Here is a 16,834-nt window from a genome sequence, read left to right as displayed (position 1 = left end):
ATACCTAAGCCTATTATCTAAAGACAATAAAGAGTCCTGGGAAAGAGAAACTCAGTTTTCCTTTACCAGCTATCACTTTCTGTCCATAACTTAATTTCCTCCCAATGAAATAATCATACTTTGAATCCCCATACTGCCTTTGTACACCATGCCTGTGATGCAATTGAATACTGTACAGAGAAATCAGACCCTCCTGTAGACCAAATCCTATCAGAATAAATGAAAATGTCGATCCTATTTCATGAGAAGAGGTATACAGCCATTTGTCTATAAATTATAACAGTTGACTAGTTGGAACAGCCCTATCATATTTTAGTCAGTCAGGGAAGCTATTCTATCCTTGCTAAAAGAACTGACAACCACCTTGAAGTAATGGCCCAGAGGTTGCAATCTTATTACAGGAAAGAAAAATTAGATTATCATCTTTCCTACAGATGAAAACGTGTGGGTTACATAGGTACTGTGGGATGCCTAGTATGATTATATTTTTAAATTACATCAGTGCTGTAATTCTACCTTCTGGTGAGTGAGACAAATTGTTCACAGGAAAATAGTACAAGCAACCCTAAGTCTTAAATGTTGAGTAAATCCAGTGCTTTGTTCATCTCTGGGCTAAGATCAAATGACACTTGGTCCTGGCTGATCAGAAGAATATTATGCATATTTACAACTTGTGTATATTCATATAAATATAGCCTGGTAAAATTTAGGAATGAATTAAAAATGATTTTCTTGGTGTTTAGTATCTTTTTTCACTAAAGTGTTCACTTTCCCTGCATCTGCTTTCTTACCTTGTTTTTCTTGTAGAAAAAATGTTTTTTTCAAGCAACCATGTCCCAAAATAAGGAAGGGAGACCATAGTCTGTCACATAGATTGTCCTCTTACTATTTCAGCTATGAAAATCAACTATTTTGAAAATATTAGCATCCTCACTATTAGAGCCTCAAGAAACAGTGAAAAGTTGAGTTAAGCAAGATCTTCAAGGAGTCCAGGGAAGTGTTAACTAATGTCGCTCCCACTGAAATTCAATTCTGCTTCTGAAGTCAAGTCATTCAGTAATGTCTAGCTGGTGTCATTTCTGCAATTCATATGGCATAGAGGTAGAATGTCTTTTAGAATGGAGAAAAATTAATAGCTATGATCTCTGTATCAGCAGGGGCATATTAAAACTCACATTTCACCTGAGGTGGTGGATAGTTTGCATTTCAACACTTAGAAAGATTTAGTTTTCTCTGCTAGAAAAACAAATGATTCTATAGGAAGTCTTCTTTGTTAATAAAGAAACATTAGATAAATGACTACATTCCATAATAATAATACCAACAACAACAACTACTACTATTACTGTTGTTATTGTTATTAATATGCAATTATTGGCTGTGTTGTTGTCATGGTGGTTGTTAGCTTTACAAAATCCAAACATACCTCAGAAGAAACAAATGTTGCATGGTCCTAGCAGTCTTTTAGGAGCCGTGGCTGATCAAAATAACTAAATTTAAAAATCAGCATGTGTTATCAGTTACAGTTGTATATGTCTGATATATTTCCTTGAGTGTCATAGGACAAGTCTACAAAAATCCAGATGACTCTGCTTGATAATGGTTAGTAAATATTTACTTTTAAATGGCAGCTATTTTCATGTAGGGGATGATATGATTTATCTTGTCAGTTTATGTAACTCACTGGTCCTGATATGTGGAATGAATGCAGCTCTCTATATTCCAAAATGTATCTTACTCCTGAGTTCAGTGTCTGAGATGGTAACTAAAAGGTATTTTCCTTTCCTAATACTCTGTTATTTCAAACTTTTTAGTTTCAGACAAATTATTTTTTTCAATTGCACTACTGTTGTTTTTAGTCTAAGCTTCAGGTAAAGTAAGAAAAAATATAATAATGCCAATAACCATACTGATGCACAAACCATGAAGATTTAAAACTGATATCGTTACTACTTTTAGATCAGAGAAATGCAATGCACAACTAGATAACCCGGCTGTGAACTATGGAAATCCTCATGAATAGTTAGTTTGCACTAACTGCTATGTCTCCCAAATACTTCTCCCTTCCGTTTCAAAGTATCAAAAAAGTTTTAGTCTGCATAACAGTAGAGTCACTGAAGGGAGGAGGAGGGCTTTCCCACTGTTCATCCAGTAGTTTGGGACAGGAATGTTAAACTCATCAGTGCCCTCCAAGCAGATTCAGATCTTGTGGATCATTATATGCCAGATCCAGACTGCAAAGAGCTTTGGGGCCTGGATCTGGAACTGGCAATGGCAGTGAAGCAAGTGGCAGCACGAGGTTTAACATATTCATTGCTCCCCCTGCAGTCCCTCCACCACTGACCGGCATCCTGAATTAAGGCCCATAGTTGATAGTTTGGCCTCATTTCTACTCATCCAACCCCAAATTCCTGACACATTTAGTCTAGGGCATGCTCTAAGAGAAGTGGAAAACCTAGTTCTTGTCCCCACTCCCTCTTTCTTACTCAAGGAGATTGAACCTGCTTCCAGGTGCAGTGTGCCAGCATCAGGAATAGGGCTGGAAAGGACTCTGGGCAATACTTAACCTATGCTCTAGTAGTTAGAGCTGCATCTCCTGGGAAACAGGTGATGCAGCTTCAAAACCCCTTTGGGTCTCCTTCTCCATTGCCAAGTGTCCTAGTTATTAGGCAATTTGCCAAAAACCTGGCCCTTCCTCCAAACAGCAGCTAGTCATGTTTTTTCTGTGACTTAAACGGTGCTACATGCTCTGGAGAGAAGCATAGTGAAAACATAGCTGCATGACATTCATACTGTGGGTAAGTGCCAAAAAAGTGCAAGTACATTGTATGTAAGTACAATTTAAGTGTGTACCAGTGAGCTCATCTATACGTTCATGAACATGCCGTTACTACCATGCTTTGGCTAGGGACAGACATTACACATAAGCCAGTTTAAGTGATCAGAAACTGGTTTAAACTGGTAACAGAACAGATATTCAGTGCACATAAACCAGTTTGAAAATGGCTGAAACCAGTTTGAGATAAACTTGTTTGAATGTAGTATCAGACTTAACTGATTTGGTTCAAACCAGTTTGTGCAATGTCTGTCCCAGACTCCTTGCTGTTTTAAGTTAAACCAGACTCCCCCAGCATTCCAGCATGCTCTCTGGGTTGGGTGGGGCTCTGTGCTCCACAGCAGAGCTGGTCCCTCCCCTCTACTCCCTGGCTGGAAGGGGAGGGAGGGCTGCTTTAGTGCCCCCCCACTGGCTTGTAGCCTGAGCCACTGCTGGTATGTGCCTGCATTTATTTAGTCTAGAGGGGATGTCTGTGCAGTTAGAAACTGGTTTAGTCTAGCCAGGTTAAACCACCCTGCAAAGTTTGAATCAATTCAGGCTCAGGCTAACTCAATTCACAGTAACCAGTGCTACTGCACAGCAGTATTGGCACACACCTTTAGTAATGCTAATTCACAGTAGACTAATTCTGCTGTGCATTAGTGTAATAGTATGACTTTTGCCATGACATGTTAATGTATACTAGAATTAGTCTACTGCACATTTTGTGTTTTATGTAGATGCACCCTGTGAAATAGGATTTAGCCCTATTTCTCAGTGCTAAGAATTTCTGCTTGGAGACGGGTTGAAATGATTTTATCCCAGGTTGAATAGTGTGATATATTTTTCTGAGTTTTTTTGCATTTACTGTTATGGATATGAATTTAAATATAAAATCAGATACAATATTTTATACAGTATGCCTGTATCCACTCTATTAGAAGTGTTTATACTAGATCGGTGATCAGTTATCACTGATCAGTTACCATAGACTAGGCAGGAGTTATTGGATTCTAACCTAGGCTTTAGTTTTGTATCTTAACTATATTTGGTGTATTAACCATATATCATTCTTTACAACCATTTTTCTTTGTGTTTTATTTTAAGTGTTTAAACAAATTATTTCTTCACATTTTTCCTGTCCCTAGAATTGTACTACATTTAGTTAAGGGGTGGGGTGAATGAAAATGAAATGATCACTCAAACTATTCCAGTTTGAAATCCTAATTTATTGAACAAATAAACAATATCACTATTTAAGCAAGCCTTTAAATGCAACATTCAACTTCTAAGCAAGCCCTAGCAGTCAACAAAGATATTCTTACACAAGCCTTCCAATGGATACCGTGAGTTCAGCTGGCCGGGTGTCCATCACTACACTAAGCTTTGTATAGGTGTTGTTTCTTCCCTTCCTGCATGTTGTTCTCCTCCACCTTAAGTCTTTTTCCTCAGTCTTTTTTTCTGTAGTTTTCTTCTGTATGTTTCATATGCCATAAATATCCACCAGTCAACTTTCACAGTAGTCATTCCTGTTAGACTTAGACTGCCACTTGTATTCTGTTATTTCGGACTGTAGCCACATCCTCTTTTAACTTTTTCACTGATGTGGGTTTTACAGAGGTCACTAAACCATGACCTGCTTGCTCTGCTTTTACTGATGTTTAATTATGTCAAGACAAAATGGCATTACTCATGGTAAGAATTTTGCTAAGGCATCTTTCAGGCTTCTGCTAGCAATGTTGTTAATAATAATTGATTTGTCAAAAATCATACTTTGACCATTTTTTTTACAACACAGCTTTAGTTACCTGATAAAGACCAATCTATTGATCCATATTTTAAGTTAATATTCTAAAGTTAATGAGTTAATGATGAAAGACTTTTCATTACTGGAGCTGACTTATAAATATTATTTCATGACAATAATGTTCAGTTGCAAGATTATAATACGATGTTTTAAAAAATTGACAATGGAAAACATGATGCAGTTTTGACTGTCATTCAAAAATGTTATCATTTATCCAACAGTATGAGTTTCATAATGCATGCCCGAGTCCCAGTCTCCCTGATCTTCTACACTTCTTCCCAACGTAAATGGTAGTCACAAGCACCAAGCCAACTGCAAGCTTTTCCTCTGTGTCAAATTTAAATGTAGTAATCCCTTCATTTATCTTGGTATCAATTTGATTTATATACTCCCCTGTATATGTACTGAAGTTAATGTCATAAATAGACCTTTTGATTTTTAATATGCAATTATAAAGTTCTGTTTTGTTCAGCACTTTGCGTTTAACTTGAAAAGTCTTGTACTTAAAAGCCTTCATTCCCAAAACTGCTCTGGCTGCTCTGGTTCTTAGACTTTAGACCTCATGACCAGAAGGGGACCATTAATATGATATAATTTGACCTCCTATGTAACACTGACTGTAGAATTTCACCCAGTTATGTGCAAGTCAAGCAAAATAATTTCTGGTTAAATTAGGTCCTGTCTATTAGAAAGATTTTCTGCTGCTCTCATGCCACAAAGTAGCTATAAAACTAATGGATCCAGTCCTTGAAGGAGTTTAGGTAGTACAAAAATGACACAAAATGGCAGAAATGCTATACCAATCTCCTTTCATCAGATAGTGTTCCAGGAAAAAATAAAAGACCTGGCTGAAGTGTCCCTTTGAGCCATGAGCGGCTAGGCATAATACTTACAGGTGCACACAGTACTCACAGTTGTTTTAGATGCATCTTTTTTTATTCCATCTCAAAGTTTTGAACCCAGAACAGCTCAGCCTGTTAGAAACAGTCATAGTAATTAATTTTAAGGCTAAATCTACCCCACTGAAGTCAATGGGAGCTTTGCTGGAAACTTTAGTGGAAATTGGATATGGCCTTTAAAGACTGTAAAATATTTCCCTTTTCCAGATTGTTTTTGCATTGGAAGTTCCTTTCTCTTAAGAGGTTGAAATAAAAAAATATATTTACATAGTGTGTTTTGACCAAAAGGAGTACTTGATAACTAAACATTTTCTGATTTTTGAGATGGAGCCATTTTGGGGTAGGACATTGGAAGATGTTTGTAAAACCCAGCAGATTAGAGTAGAAAATGAGCAATTGAAACAATAGAGGGATTTGAGAAAGGAAAACTATTCTGAATTTATCCAAAGTACAAAGAGTAGGTTAACATCCTACTCTTATTAAAGTGCCATTTGCTCCTTGCTGACTACAGCATTTAAGACTTCAGCCTTATCTAAAAGACATTTCATCCTGATCACTCAAGCTATGAGAATGATTTATTCACTGTATACACTATAGGTGGTGTAACAGTGTGAAAAATCTTTTTTTTTTTTTGCTGTTGTATCATTCAATATGTAACAACTCATTTTTTTCTTTTTTAATTATAAAAAGTGGGAAGTATAAATGAAGCTACTTGAACTACATTACACTCTCTGCAAATGTAATTTGAAACTCATGAAACATTAATGTATGAAGTATGTAATGTTGTTTTTATGCTACACAGGAAAAAATAGAAAAGTGACATTTTCTTGTGTGTTATTAAAACTATGTATCATGGAGAGTTCTTCCCTCCCACTCAGAAACTTATGAATTATGTTTATAAAAGTGAAAGGACCTATACATATTATTATTGTTATTATCATTTTGCCTGTTTAAATGTTATTTTATCAAATTTATTTTTCCAGGCTGTGACCACAAATAAAACAAAACAGAGACAGAGTTTAAATAATTATCTATCAGCCAAAAAGTTTCACCTGCACAGACATGATACAAACTGTTTTTACGGGGAAAAAAAAAAGACAGACCATGTTATGATTAGGGTCCACACACAGCCACTAGCAGGAAAAGTGTAGCAGGTGCTGCAAGGACTAGGGTATTTTGAAATGAAATGAAAAAATATGGAAGGGTATTTTCATTTTATCAAGCACTACCACTTTTCAGAGTCCTTTAGGGGGAAAAATCACACATTTTCTCTTCCCTGAGAGATTTGCATTCCAAACTGAAATAGTCTCACCTGGAAGCTTCAAAGGGAGGGAAGGAGAGTAACGAGGAAAGAATGAAGAGGGTCTTACCTGGTATGGGTGTTCGTGTGCTTGACTTCTCCAGCTAGGTGGAGTCCAGGTTTGCTTCAGCCCAGACCAACCCCTCCAGCCAAGTACTATAACGAGTTGCTCCAGCCCAACCTGACTTCTGTGGCCAGGCAGTGCAGAGGGCTGCAGCTTGAGTATATACTTTTGCCAGAGCTGTTCCTAGTCTGACCCTGCATGCTTCTCCTAGAAGAAGAGGGACACAGGACAGTGTGTCCTCACACACCTATTTCTGGGAGGGGCATGTGGGGTCAGACAGAGAGAGCATGAGTTCCAGCCACAACTGCTTCCCAATCTGCCTCTGTGGTGGCACCTGGACCATGGCACCCTTTGAAGGGTCTTGCATCACGCACTTGAGAACCACTGCCCTAAAGCAGTGAATGTTTAGTCTGAGATGGGACAATCAGGCATTTGTCTAGTGGGCCACTGCCTTGAACTGATTAGACTACGCTGCATATTGGACCTGATCCAAAGCCTGTTGGAGTCCTTCTTAACTCTTTCTGTTAATTTTAACAGACTGTGGGACTTTGATATACTTGTAAACATCCCTCAGCAGACAGAATGGAGCACAGACCTTCTGCTAGCTATATCTCTCTACTACAGTCCAGTAGGGTCTTTCTCACTGAACTTCCCAAACTTGTTCTCTTTCCTCCCAAATCCAACCCTATTGTCACAACAGTATAAAGACATCTGGGGTTGGAACCAAGACAGACCTCTTGGTTCATTTTGCATACAATGAAGATATGGTATATAAGCCTTCCCTGCCAGTCTGCTCAGGTTGCAGTCAGTCTGTGCCTCTGTACAGGTAGAAGCTCGGGTTCCAATCAGATGAAGAGTTGTGAAGAAGCTAGCATGATATTTTAAGGACTAAGAGGGTCAGAATCAAGATGTAGATTTGGGGGGTTAAAATGAAATTAATGGGTATAGCGTATGTAGAAATACGGAAATTTGGAAATCTAAAATTGACTTATATTAGTATGAAATACATTTTCTATTAAGGCAAAAGGCAGATTTATTTTGGAAAGTAAGAGACTGAATTGTTTCAGTGTGGAAACAGACTCATAAAGTTACTTAACTGATAAGGTAACAGTGGATAACATTCAAAGGGGCAAAGATTTAAAACAAAGGATGAAAGGAATTAGTTGGTGTGGTTTGGGATGCAGGTTATAACTAAAAGTACTACAATGAAACCTGAGAGAATCAGTTCTATTTAGTCATTAAATAATCTTCATTAAAAGCGATGAGTTACATTGCTCAGAACATTTAAAGCTAGCTTTAAAAAACTGTAGAAGAGAATCCTGCCGGGGGAAGGAGACCACCTGGGTGATCTACTTAAACTGCTTCTATCTCTAACTTCACTTATTCTATGAAACTGTGTGAATTCATCTCTAAAACTTCACTTTGTTGTGTAATCAGCATTTTTGTTTCTGATACAACATAATAGCACAAAAGCATTTCCCATGAAATTCAGAGTTCCCTTAAATCTCCTCTGACATTGTTGAAAGTTGAGATCTATCAGCAGTTCTCATGTTTAGCTTATAAGTAATGTATAATTTTGTTGTTTATGCAAGTATTACTCTTGCCAAGGTTTAAAAGACAAGCTAGTATCTTGTGGGTCTCTCCTTGAGAGTAGTCTTCATTTACAGATTCAGTCCCTTTGATCTTGACTCTGTCCTTATTTGTGCTAGTGTAAGTGTAGTGTGACAACAGTCATGCCCTTTGAATACATTAGAGACTACTATATAAGCAAGGATACTTGTCTGGCAAAGACTGCAAGATGAGGTTACTTATTTTTATTAAGTTAGTTTTATGCTCTATGCATCTTGAATTTATAGATCCCTAAAATTAGCAGTAGTTCTAGTCCAGGGCAGTCCAAGTTCTAAACCTCTGTGGACTACACACCACAGAGACCACACCAGCAGGGGCTGTGCACCATGCAGCTGCATCAGGCAAGCCCCAGTCCAACAGACTATGTAATGCATGAGTGCTCCCATGTACTGCTCTATGTGCCTGTGCAGGCACCTCCCACCATCATTGCACAAGGTGACTGGATTCCTCTACATCTGAAAGCAAACACATGTCCTCACAGGCACCAGACCCCCATGGCCCCACTACTGCCCCTCAGAGGCTTGATCTCCTCCCTTTGGCATGTGGTCCAGACTCATCCTCAGCCCCCCCATGCTGTCATGCATTGCCCTACTCCTTGAGGAAGGGCAGGAAGCAGCAGCCAGGGGAGGGCAGAGGAGTCTGGAGACTCCATCTGCAGCTGCTGTAGCAATTGAAGGGCTGGGGGGAAAGGTGGCAGCGTGAGAGCCCAGGACAGCAACTTAACTGCTTGCAAGGTATATGTAGTCCTCTGGCTGCCAGTTGGACAGCCCTGGTCTAGTGTAATAAAAAAATTAAGCATTGTATAACTTTAAGCATGTGAATATTCCCATTTTTACCAACAGTCTCTCCTGTGCCACATATTTTCTAGGTCACTGAGTAACTTGTAATGAGGTCCTATTTTATCTTTTAGGTATTTAAGTGGTCTAAGGTGCCTAAATACAATCATATTCCATCCTGCTCAAGCCCCTGAAAAACTATTAATGCTATAGGTCAGTGAGTCATCCTCCTTTTTTCTGTTTTTTGTGACTTAGGCTCTTCTGCAAAAAATTCTACTTCTTAGACTTAGCTCTCTTTCCTTCTGTACTAACTTGAAAGCTGTACACTTCTTTCAGATGTTGAGGATAGCCAGTATCCACAGTCCTCTGCTCACTCCTTCCTCCTTCCAAGGGAGGGAGGGGCGAGCTGCCAGCGAGCCCTGTGAGAACTATGCCCCCTGTCCTACCAGTCAGCTAAATTCTCAGGTGAGGGTCACTGTCTTGAGATGAGAACTTTCCTGGAGATCCAGGAGGGTTCTTGGCCTGGGAGAAGAGCCCCTGCCTGGTGAACTTCGTCATTTTCACTTAAGGCCGAGGTAGGTGGAGGGGGGACAGTGTTTTCTCAAAATATATAATATATTCCACTGGCCAATTGCCTGTCAGGAATGATTACAGGATGTGGCAGGTAGGGACAGAGCAGCACCACGCACCACCCTGTGCTGCCACTACTTTCCAGAAGTGTGGGGGGGGTACTTTCCCTGCCATCCCCTGCGTCCCCCTCGGCCTGCGCCACTGCCACTTCCAAGGAGCAGGGCGCCCCCTGCTCTTTCCCCTCCGTCCCCACCATTGTGGCAGCGCTCTGCCGTGCCGCCACCACCTTCTATCCGAAACGCTCTTAGAGCACTCTGGTTGTTTCAGTAACCAATCAGAGTGTCCCAGGAGCATTACAGACAGACTGACTGACTGACTAAGCCCTTTATTATATTAGAATTCTCCTGCCGGAGATGATCATACCAGTGCTGAGTTGTACTGTTAAAAAAGAAGGAGTCCACAGCTGTGTTGAATATTGTGGCAGCCAATTGAAAATCACTGAGACAGATCTAAATTTTAAAAAGATATGGAGGGGGCCTTGAGGCTAAAACATTTGAGAATCACTGGTCTAGCTGATGCCACTTAAGGGCAGTGGGGGAAGGACTTCACCCTGCTGTGCCCTGCTCTTTTCACTGCCTGCCCCCTCTCGACCACTGGTGTGTACCTCAGGAGGCGAAGGCAGCCCCTTGCTGCTGCTGCTGCTGCTCCTGCAATCTCACACCAGTGACCATCCCCATGACCCCTCTTGCCAGCTCTGGAAGCATGAGAGTTGTGGAGGATATTAGCTGGACTTCAAAGCTTGGTTCCATTTTTGTATCTGCCTCCCCACCCACTTGTAAGAAAGCATGCTGCTGGGAGTGTTTGGTGGGGGGTCAAAGGGGCTTCCTGAGGATAAGGAATGGTGGGGGAAGGTATGATCAGCTGCAGGCTGGAGCAGGCTCAGTGTGCTGGACAAGGGAGGAGAGCGTTTACCTCCTCGTACAGGGGCATCTCATAGCATGCTTCTGTTGGACTCGCAGAACACTAGTGTGTCTCAGGGCACCCTTTGGAAATTGCTGTGCTAAAGGAACTAGGAGGCAGCTGATTGATAGGATAAGGGGGTGGCATTCTCCCAGAGCTGGAACTCTCTAGGGACTGCCTGTGGCATCTGCTTTTCCACAGCTGTCAACTGCCACTTGACATCTTCCCAGGCAGGGGAGAGGGCAGGCTGTCAACTAATTGGGTCCATTAAGGGCTGGGAGCAGCCCCCTAGTGCCCCTTAGCAGAAGAGCTCACTTGTGTAGCTGTCCAACAAAGAGGCTGGAATACATGTATGCAACATCTCCAGGGTTATTTTCCTATAAGTAAGCATATTTGATATTTGATATTTTTTTACTCATTGAATGAAAATCTGTCTATGGCCTTAGTCTTAAAGTTAAGATGATGGTACATTACAGAAGTAGGTAATGGGCTTTCAGGAACTCAAGCAGTTTGAAATATCATTGCACAGTACCTAGTAGGGCCTGGCAAATGGTACATTTATTGCACAATTAATATATTGAACATGCCAATTTTAAAACAAGTACAAAAATGTTCCATGTTATATTGTATGTGAAACATCTTTGTGGCTAGTTTTGTATGGTGCTTTAAATCAAGTGTGTCACTTGTCTCGTTCTTGTACTGATGAACAACTGATTGTCTGCATCAGGGTGGTAGGAGCCTTGGCCCAGTTCAAGAGCTCAGGCTCTCCTGGTCCAGATGCTGACAGTTAGCTAATTGTCATGGGGATTGGGGCAGCCCAGGTCCTGAGCCAGGCTGAGCTGTCTGGGGGGTCTGCAGGTGCTGGGCAAAGGAAGTAAATCTGCTCCCCTCCCTCAGCAAGTTCAAAGGCGCCTGGCAGCCCCATGCAGAAGACTTAGTCAGACCGTATTCTACCTTTTGTATCCCTTCTGTAAAACTATGAATGAATAATACATTCCTGTGTCTCACCATTGTATTATAAGGATAAATGCATTAAAAACTTCTGGGTGCTCAGGTATTCTGGCAAAAGGAACCAGATAGATAGAATTTTAGTTCCGTTTCCACTTGCACAAAAGCAGTAGGAGATCTATGATATCCTTCTTTGAATAATAGCTAGTCTTGCAAATTAGAGGCAAAAACGAGAAGAAATCAGAAATAGATTTAATATTTGTATTGTTTTATATTGTACTGTCACATTGAGGCCCGGGCCCCATTAACCTGGACTCTGCACAGGTATATACAAAAAGGGAGTTCCAGTCCTGAAGAGTTTGCAGTCTAAAAATATAAGTGAAGAAACAAGTGCATACAGGAAGTTGACAGAAAAGTGGATAATAGTAGGAAGATGAATATTATCTAGTGTAATCGTTTTCAATTTTTTTATTGTTTTCAAAGGAGATGCTTGCACCTTTTTAAGTTTGTTACATGGCTATGTACAGTTTTGTGTTCTGAAAATAAAAAAGTAACACTTTGTCACTCTAGCCACGCTGCCACCCCTCTAATAACCTAAGTGACATTATATTTCTCTTTCCCTTCTGCTGCTTTTCTATTTCTTCTTTTCTCATATCCACTAAAATTCACCACATAGACTGAAGTTCTTAAAGTTTACATTTATAGATAGAATGGTTTTTGGTTTTCAACTGATGTATCAGAAGGCCTTAAATTACAAAATAAGGAACTTTTTAAAGCAGTGATACAACAGTGCAGGGTGAAATTCTGCCTCCCCACTGAAGTCAAGGAACTTTTGCTGTTGATTTCAATGAGCACAGCATCTCACCCATGAATTATTTCTTTTAAGGGAAACAGTTTGTGATATTGCCGTTTTAAAGCCATTTGAACTTTCTTGTTTTTTACCCCATTTTTTCATATTATATACCATATTTACTTGAATATATTTTCCTCTCAATAATTAGAGTCCAAATATAGAAAATATAAAAATTGGTTATTATTTTCCAGGTGTAGAATCTAATTATCAAAGCATTGCCTTAAATTTATCCTCCTCCCACTGCTACTGTAGAGAAAATAGTGGCAGGGAGTCTAGGGTAGCCGGACCCTTTGTCATCACCCTTGCCCCCACTCCCCTGCACCTCTTCCTCTTGCCGTCATCTTCTCCCCCTTATTGCCAGACCCTCTTGAGGGTCTGCACCCTGCCAGAGCACAATGTAGAAGGAAGGAAGTGAGCTGTATGTGACAGTAAGGGGCAGAGAAGAGGGCAGAAGATGCAGAGGAGAACACAAGACTGCTAAGGTCTAACTCTGGCCTTGACCCTTACTCGGAGCCAGAGTCAGAACTGCAGCAGGTGCAGCCATACCCCCTTCCCCCCCACCGATTAATTTGAAATACAGGGGCCAAACCCCCCCCACTGACTTTGCAATAAACTTACCCATAGTAGTGTGCCTATATGCAAATATTATGGGTAAGTTATTTTGGAATGGATTCATTTTAACTTGTTGCCAACTGCTTAAAGTTTCAGCACAGGTACTCCATAAACACACTTTTGAGTAGCACTTTTGTATCTACTAATACATAGTACATGCATGACACTAATCCAGAGCCAAAAGGCAGACTTATCACATACTTCATTGGCTGAACTCCTGCAATCAACAGTATTTCAAGCCATGGTGATGCCACAGCCCAGCACTACTCAGTATGTGTCTGTACCCCAGAGACCACCCCCTCCCCTGACAAAGGATCCATGTGCTAATTAGCCCCCCACTCATGACTGGAACCAAGTGTTCTTGTCACAAGTCCTGGAACCCTCCAAACATGTATATGAAGATGAGGTACAGGGCTGCCTTGTCCCTCTCCACCCCATAGAGGGCAGGGCCACACTAATATCATGCAGTAGTCTGAGAGAGGGAGTGACAGAGTCTCTCAGCTACATAAACATTTAGTGATGTTTGCCAGATACGGAAAACTTTTGAGGCAACAGGTATCACTGGTAATGGGAAAGAAATACTCAGCTCTGGGATTGAAGAGGAAGTCTAAATGTATTTGATGTAGTGATTCATCATGAGCTGAAAAAGAGTTGGCATTGAAGGAGCTGAGCACAGTGAGCACTCTCTTATTTAGATGGGCTAACCTCACCTTATGGTACATTCCCATCAGCATCTTGGCCTTGTAATCAATATCAAGCATTTTTGGGACCAAAGAGGGGAGCGGGGGTGTCATGGCTGATTCTGGCCCTCCTGCTGCCGGCCCAGTATAGCAGTACCTCCAGACTCTGCTCCAGTTCCCTGTGGAGGGAACATCTGCCCTTTTTTATTTTAAGGGCCAAGTAAGAAAAAAAAAGGTTCCCATATTTCCATCAAGATTCTTGGCACCAGGGAAGGATGTCAGAGCTTGCTCTGGCCTTTCCAGGTGCTGGCCTGGTATTGCAGTACCTCCAGACCTGGTGCTTATTTCCTCCAACCGTCTATTTTTTAAGAGTCTCACATAAAATAAAAAAAGTTCCCATCAGTGTTTGCCCGGTATAGGCCAGCCGTTTTATATACATGCTTAGCATGGGCTGCATTCAATCAATTGTTGGTTTCCATGACTGAACACATGCTGCATCTAATGACAGTTGAATGACAGACATTGGGGGGAGGGTAAATTTGATATGTGAGAGTTTTCTTTCAAATCTTAGTGTGGAACTGTCTGAATGCAATGTTTGATTCATCTTTTAATCTAATTTGTGAAATGTACATCCAGAAAAGGTAAATTATTCACCAAGAATGATTATCTAAAGACTGTTTGCCAATTAATAACAAGTGATCAAGTATTTCTAAAATAAATTTATATTTAATATTCTACTTCAGGTGAAAAATGTACACACTTTTTGTAATTATAGGGTCCAATTAATGTTATATTTATTTTTTAATAATAGTGTCATAATATGTATTAACCTTATATTGATGAGTAGAAAACAATTTTGTTCCCCCTTCCACATCTTTCATTTTGCCTTGAATATCTTACAATGTTAGAATGTCATTGTCACTGCTGAACTGAAGGTGTAGTTTTACTCTGAAAAGTGAATATAAAAAAGATACCTTGTCACTCAGCAAATCTACTTGTTTTGCATATTTGTGCAGTCAGAGATCCATCTTTTCACTTCTGACTAAAACAAAGAATTACAGCTTTTTTTACAGTTAATCCTGCAAATTAAGTCTAATGGTACTAGAGCTTACTGGATTCAGAATAATAAATTCCAATTACAGGAGTACCTATATAAGATCACCGACTTCAAACTGGGTGTCAGTGTCACCTGCACAATCCACTTACAACAATAATGTTGTGACTGAGAGCAGGATTCTGGCTGAAGAATTTCTAACATTGGTAGTAATGCAAAAATCTAGAATGAATTCAGTTTGTCTTACAGATTTCAGGCTTATTTTGTAGAGCTGGAAAATGGAAAAAGCAATTACAAAAAAAAATGGATATGGAATTCCTCATTGCTACTTACAAATTAGTTCTCACTTTTCAGAGTGAATTAACACTTAGAAGTGAATAAAGTACCCCTGAAGTGTATCTGTATAAAGCTTGAAAGTTGCAGCTGCAAAGGCAGAAAATTCCTGTAAAAAATCTCTATTTTTTTATCTTAAAGAAATACAACAGGCTAATTGAATAGTTCCAAATAAGACTATGAAAAGAAAAATTGCTTGTGAAAATTCACCCACAGCTTATGAAGTATGAAACATGTCGATGTATGTAAAAACAGACTTAAAAAAAACAGCTTGACTTAGATACTGGGTATGCAAATAGTAAAACACTCGCAACTGAAACATGCTCATAAAATGTAACACTCGCAACTGAAACATGCTCATAAAATGTATCTAAACAAACCTAGTTTCTTCTAAGAATCTAGCAGCTTTACTAGTATCTTATGAAAGCAGTGGCCTAAAAATGTTCAAATGGGCACGTCTACGTGTGCATTAATGTACTTTGGTTAATGTGCATCAAATCTAGTAACTCCATTGTGAGGTACTAGGAAAATGTGCATTAACTAAATCACACCGTTTTTAAGTAATGCTTAATGCACATTAACCTATTTTAATGCACTTTAAATACCACGGTGTTTTACATGATGCTTTAATTGCACATTACAGCACATGTGTAGACGTGCCAATATGTAGGATTTTGTTCTGGCTTTTGTTTGGGTTTTGAGGTGCCTTTGTTAGTATAGTTTTTTGTCTACATCCTTCATTTTTAGAGGTACACCGATACATTGGTCCAATATAAGATTGGCACTGATATAAAAAAAAGTTTCTGTATCAGAAATAGGCCTAATGCAGCTCATAATTTGTCTGATAAATGCCCGTGCATGTGCACAGCCTCAGTGCAGCATGTAGGCAGTAAGGAGCAGAGCCAGCAGCATGAAGAGCTGCGCACAACTGGTAAGCCTGGTGTGGTGGAAGGGGAGGGGTGGGGGGGGCAGTTCAGGCCTCCACAGTGAGGGAGGATGTGGGGTTCGGGTTGGGGCTGCCCAGCTGGGGCTGGGGCAGGCATGGGACAAAGGAATTGCTCATCGGGAGATGCAGGAAGGGAGTGGGGGGGCCAGTACTTCTGTTGCATACAGCTCGTCCAGTGCTTGTCTGGCAGCTCCCACTGTTGCTCCCACCACTCATCCTGGAGTGCACGGGGGGGGGGGGTATGTGACCCTGGATCATTGCAGGGAAGGCTGGGGCAGGGCTTTTCCTGGCTGGGCAGGTCAATGGGCCCCCCCCATGCCCTCCTGGACAAGTGGCAGGAGCCACCAGATGAGCACCAGATAAGCCACATGCAGTGGCTGGAGCCACCTACCCCACCTTCCTGCGCCGCCCCCCCCCATGAGTTGCGACTCTGTCCCGCACCACCCTGGCCCCAACCCGCAGCTGCAGCACGCTCCACTTGCGGCTCTGTCCTGCACCCCTCCCCTCCCCGGCTGGTCAACACCTGCCCCAGCCCCATTCCCTCCCTCACTGCAGGGGCCTTGATCTGTCATCCCCCCAAAGGCTCTT

At 40.8% G+C, this 16,834-nt stretch overlaps 1 protein-coding gene across 4 annotated transcripts in view; it reads left to right on the top strand.

Moving 5' to 3' along the window:
• NOVA1 (NOVA alternative splicing regulator 1) overlaps window positions 1-16,834 on the top strand; it is a 228,989-nt gene that overhangs the window by 206,227 nt on the left and 5,928 nt on the right. The gene's annotated exons all lie outside the window — the stretch shown is intronic.

The sequence above is a fragment of the Crocodylus porosus genome, unplaced genomic scaffold (assembly GCF_001723895.1).
Source record: "Crocodylus porosus isolate Cpor-Errol unplaced genomic scaffold, CroPor_comp1, whole genome shotgun sequence".
NCBI classification, from domain to species: Eukaryota; Metazoa; Chordata; order Crocodylia; family Crocodylidae; genus Crocodylus; species Crocodylus porosus.
The sequence above is the reverse complement of the archived record's forward strand: the minus strand, read 5'-3'. Positions and strand labels throughout refer to the sequence as shown.